Genomic DNA, 6,000 nt, shown 5'->3' with positions numbered 1-6,000 from the left:
TCTGGAAGAGATTAGTGTTTGAATTGGTGAACTGAGCAAAGCAGATGCCCCCCCCCCCCACTGTGTGTCAGCATCATCCAATCCACTGGGGGCCTAAATAGAAGAAAAAGGCTGAGTGAGGGATAATTTGGTCGTTCTGGCTGGCTGTCTTCGAGCTGGGACATGGATATTCAAGCTGGGTCATCAGTCTCCTCCTGCCTTTGGACTTGGACTCAGACAGGAACTTACACCACTGGCTTTCCTGGGACTCCAGCTTGCCAACCGGAGATCTTAGACTTCTCAGCCTCCTAAGCATGTGAGCCAATTCCTTACAGTAAATGTCTTGATATTTATCTCCTATTGGTTCAATTTCTCTAGAGAACCCAGACTAATACAATTTTATTATTAAAAATGGTTTGCATGGGAGTTTTTGTTACCTGCCCCTAAAGTATCAGATAAAGAATGGAGAGGTTCTGCTGTGAGCAGAGAAAAGGGAGAAGACTGAATATGAAGTCAGAAACAGGTATTATGACTGCAGTGTGTGTATGGTGGAGAGGGAAAAGGAAACCCAGAGACTTGAAGGCCAAGATCACAATGCCCACTGAGAGCCAACTAAGGATTAGATCACAGCGCTGAGCGTCAGAGCTGAAAGGAGCTTGGCCAGTGTTGATTCCAAACCCTTTGTTTTACAGATAAGAGATAAGGATACTGATACAGGTAAAGATACAGATAAGAAGACTGAGACACAAAGAGAGCAGAGGCTTGCTCCAGGTCACCTTGTAAGTTATGGCGGACCCAGAACGAGAAGTCTCTTCTCTCTAGTTTCCCTGCCTGTTCCCCCAGGCTCTGCTCTGTCCCAACTCTGCTGTTGTGTGAGTGAGTGGTCAGCGTAGGGCCAGGTCAGCCACATATATACAGGTGCCCAGGACCCCCAGATGGGCAGTCTACACCCGGGGTTTCCAGGTGGTCCAGGCTCCAAGGAGAAATCCTTGTTATGCTTTCTCTCGGTATGTGGCTCAATGAGGAAACAGAGAGGGCTACCCGGGACCATACAAGATCTTCTGTAACTGCAGGCAGTTTGGTGCAGAGGACAGAGCAGGAGAGTAGGAGTTCCACAGTTGGGTGCAGCCAAACCCTGCCTCTTGAAACTCTATGCCCAAAGAAGGTTGTTTAACCAACAGCCCTGCTGTTATCCATGTGATCTTTCTACCTTTCAAGGATAACAAATAAGTAGAGATATTGGAGGCCAGGTGCTTTCGGAATCGTAAAATACTGGGCATCCACTTAGACAGTCATCACTCAGATTATTCCTTCTCTGAGGGGTGCTCTGTAGAGGTTGATGGCCTTGACAACAGGCCCATACAGCACTCCAGGGATTGGGGCTCGGTCCCAGGGCCGGGCTGTAGTTCAATGCTTTGATCTAGAAATAAGCCGTCTAGGAATCGGCCTCAACCTGAGCACGGAGAAGTGTGCCAGGGACTGTGGAAATGCTCATTCGAGTCTCACTGTGCTTCTCAGTGCAAAAAGGAAGTGAGCTGGGATGGAGAGTGGGGGAGATGCCTTTAAAAAGAAGAGAAATTTCCCTCCCGGTAGCTCAATATAAGAATGTGCATCTTGGGCTTCCCTGGTGGCGCAGTGGTTGAGAATCTGCCTGCCAATGCAGGGGACACGGGTTCGAGCCCTGGTCTGGGAAGATCCCACATGCCGCGGAGCAACTGGGCCCGTGCGCCACAACTACTGAGCCTGCACGTCTGGAGCCTGTGCTCCGCAACAAGAGAGGCCACGATAGTGAGAGGCCCGCGCACCGCGATGAAGAGTGGCCCCCGCTTGCCGCAACTAGAGAAAGCCCTCGCACAGAAATGAAGAACCAACACAGCCTAAAATAAAATAAATAAATAAATTTAAAAACAAAAACCAGAAAACAAGTGTGGCTCTCCTACCCGCAACGCTGTTAATTCCTCCAGCACACCTTTCTCTACTCTGTTAAAAAAAAAAAAAAAGAATGTGCATCTTTTACGCAACAAAAGTGGAAGGTCAGCAAGTGGCATCAAAATATAAACCATAAAATGTAGAATGTTGTAGCGATGGAAGGGACTTCATAAATCACTTAACCACACTCATTTTACAAATTAAGAAACTGAGGCTCCCAAGAGGAAAACATCTTGCCCAAGACTGTGCAGCAAATTCATAGCACTGCCAGGGATGGAACCCAGCTTTTCTGACTCCTAGTTGTGTGCTTTTCACATAATACCACATGGATGCCCACAATCAGGTCTTAGAGCTAGAATATGCCAGCCTTCCTTAGTTGGGTATTTGTATTGACCAGAAAACACGTGTTATTAGTGTATTAAATAGGATGATATTTATTTGTTATGCTTTGGAGACATATGAAAATCTTTGCATGAGATTTTAGAGCATTCAAGAGATTTCTTTCTAGACAACGGTGTGAATTTGTTGCTAAGGGGTGCATTTCAACAACTGCGAACTTTTAATTTTCAAGCCACCGTTACTTCCAGCTTTAGGTCCACGTTGAACATCTCCATTTCTTCTGTAACAGCTACAACACTCTACATGTCAACATCTAGCCCACGAAAATGCAGGCCGCGCTATCCTGGGTTCAGTCAAACATGGCTTTGGAGTCAAATCTGGATTCAAATGCTAGATATCACTTTGCAACCTTGGCCAAGGGACTCCTTCTTTTTACTCTGGGGATCAGCTTCCTCTCTAATCTTCACTGCTTCTCCAGTTTGATGAAGAATTAGATGCAAAGTATGCAAGATACCTAGTTTATGGCTCAGTCCATGGTGATCGTTATTCTATTGGCGTTGCCATACTAACCACCGTGATGGGTAGAAATGACAGACACTGGGAGAGCGAGAGAGGAGAGGCTTTTGACAGCCCTCAGCATAGATAAGAACCTACTTCACGAGAGGAGTCCATTTTATTCAACTGATATTACTGAGGAATCACAAGTTGCCTATGGAAGGGATGCTGGGATGAGAGAACCAAAATCATGGCTCTCAAGCAGCCCACAGTCCAGTGGGGATGCAGACATGTGTGAATTATCACACAGGGCAGAGAGAAATCCTGACAAATAGGCAAAAGAGCCCATGTGAGGAAACGATGAATCCCAACAGTGGGATCATACCAGTGTAAAGCTGGTGAGAATGTAAATGATCAAATGGTACAACTTCAATTTTTGATGGAGTAGCCGATTCAATCCTAGGTGTGGCCAAATTGGGAGGGTTGCAGGATAGACTCCTCGAGTGTCACAGCCAGGAAGGATATTTGATAATGCAACCTAGGAAGGATTTTTCAATCATTATTTCTGTGCAATAAGGATGACTCTTTTTTTAGCTAATAAGGAGCACTTTTAAAGTTGTGCTTTTCCTGCCAAACCCAGGGGTACATGAACTTTGCTTCCATGACATCAGAGTGTACTGTGCAGAAAAGGCTCCATGTTGGGAAAACAAACTAACTTGTGCTTTTCTCATTGAATGAATCTGCTCAGTCTCAGACTAGGAACGGGGCCAGACAGAGCTGTGGACCACAGATAGGGAAGACGCTATCCTAAATTGCGATCTTCTTTGAACAATTACAGCAAAAAGAAGAAAACATTCTCTGTTCTGTCATAGGAACGTCCTATGGCACTGCGGTTACCTACTGATAGCCTCTTTCTCTGACTTCTTTATTTAAAAAATATATGATTTATGGAATATAACAAGGAACCCAGCTTTAAAATATTCCTGCAATTCCCAGCCTTTCGTACTCTTCCAGCCTATGAGAAGTAAATAAAAGTTTTGCGGTTGTGTTCCCAGGAATGCTCCTCAAAGGGAGAAAATTCTTCTCCCATATGTCTTTTTTCTTCCACGCTCTTGCCTGGAGCACAGATCTGGTGGCTGGAACTGCTGCACCCACATTGCAACCATGTAAAAAAGGCAAAGAATAACCTAGCGTCACTGGCCCTGAACGAACACCAGCCGCCCCCTACTTTTGAACTTATCTTTTTTTGAGAACAATAAACCTATATTGTTTATATCACTGTTATTTGAGTTTTTCACGGCATCATCCAAATGCAAATCCCTAAGTGATAAACACTGATAATAGAAAGTGGTATGAACTGTGTGTCAGCATGGGATTCTGATGAGGATAGAAGTAAAATGAAGAACCAAAGTCATCAAGAAGAGGGTCTGGATAGGGCCAGAAATTCTCAGCTACCCTAGGGCAAGAACTGCACCAGTTCCCAACTAGGAGAGGTTGGTGTTTTCAAGTGCAACGAAACAGACTTGTATTCCCCTTAATTTGATTTTTATTTGTGTGTTTTATCAGCTTTATTGATGTATAAATGACATATAAAATTGTGTACTTTTAACATACAAAACTTGGTGAATTTGGACATACGCACTCACTCTGATACCATCACCACAATCAAGGTAATAAACATCCAACATCTCCAAAAGTTCCTCATGTGCCCTTTTTAAAATTTCTTGTGGCAAGGCCTTATTAGGTCTACCCTCTTAACAAATTTTTAAGTGCACAATACATATTGTTAACTGCGGTATGATGTTGTACAGCAGATCCCTAGAGCTTACTCATGTTGTATAAGCTCAGCTTTATACCCATTGAACAACGTGGTTGTTTCCCCTCCTCCCATCCCCTGGCAACCACCATTCTAGTTTCTGCTTCTATGAGTTTCAAAAATTATTAAATATCCACAAATGCAGTAACATCTTTGTTTTAGAAGAAAAAAAAAAGTAGTTTTATGTTAAATGTGCATGAAAGAAAACCTAGAAGACAATCTGCTCATTTATACCACTTTCTTCTTCAGTTTCTCAGTTTAAGTTTAAGCTGAGAGCTCTTACCGTAGTCAGAGTCTGAAGTTTCACTCACCTTGGTCCATTGGCATTGATTGCAGAGTACCGTGGAGACATGCCGTTTTCTATAACTTCTCTGGCTTTTTAGTGTCCTAAGAATGACAGCATAGTTCAAGGCTCATTGAAGAACACTGATGCTCTGTCTGAATTTCCTATTTGGTTTAGCTCAACATTTTGGCTTTTTTCTTTAATTGAATTCCTGTTGGTGGAAGGTAGAAAGCTTCTCGTGGAAGTCAGCTCATGACTCCTAAGTCACCCTCCTGCATTAGTGTGGATCAATCACACTAATCCAGCTTTCGGGTTTGCTAATCTGTTCTAAGGGATTGGTCAGTTAACGCAGTTAACTCTGTTGCCTGACTTACACCATCATTTTACGTGTCTCACAACAAGACGAAAACTTACTTATCTACAGACATTTCTGCAAAGGACACATATGAATGGCCAAAAGGTATATGAGAATCTGCTCAACATCACTAATCATCAGGGAAATGTAAATCAAAACCACAATGAGACATTAAATGACACCTGTTAGAATGGTCATTATCAAAAAAAATAAAATAAAACATAAGCACTAGTGGTGATGTGGAGAAATTGGAAGTCTTTTACACTGTTGGTAGAAATGTAAAATGGTGGGGAAGTGGTGGACAACAGTATAGAGGTTCCTTAAAAAATTAAAAATAGAACAACCACGTGATTCAGCAATCCCACTCCTGGGCATATATCCAAAAGAATGGAAATCAAGATCTTGAAAAGCTATCTGTGCTCTCACATTCATTTCGGAATTATTCACAATAGCCATGATATAGAAACAACCCAAATGTCCATCAAAAGATAAACGGGTAAAGAAAATGTGGCATATCCGCACCATGGAGTATTATTCAGCCTTTAAGAAGAAGGAAATTCTTTTGCCACAACATGCGTGAAATTGGAAGACATTACGTTAAGTGAAATTAGCCGGTCACAGAAGGACAAACAGTGCGTGACTCCACTTACATGGGGTACCAAAATAGTCAGACTCACAGAAGCAGAGACTAGAATGGTACTTACCAGGGGATGGGAAGAGGGGAAAGTGGGGAGTTGTTCAGTGGGCTTAAAGTTGCAGCTATTTGTAACATGGGGAAGTTCTAGAGACCTGCTGTGCAACACA

The sequence above is a fragment of the Balaenoptera acutorostrata genome, chromosome 3 (genome assembly GCF_949987535.1).
Source record: "Balaenoptera acutorostrata chromosome 3, mBalAcu1.1, whole genome shotgun sequence".
In the NCBI taxonomy this organism is placed as follows: Eukaryota; Metazoa; Chordata; class Mammalia; order Artiodactyla; family Balaenopteridae; genus Balaenoptera; species Balaenoptera acutorostrata.
This window is presented reverse-complemented; position numbering follows the sequence as displayed.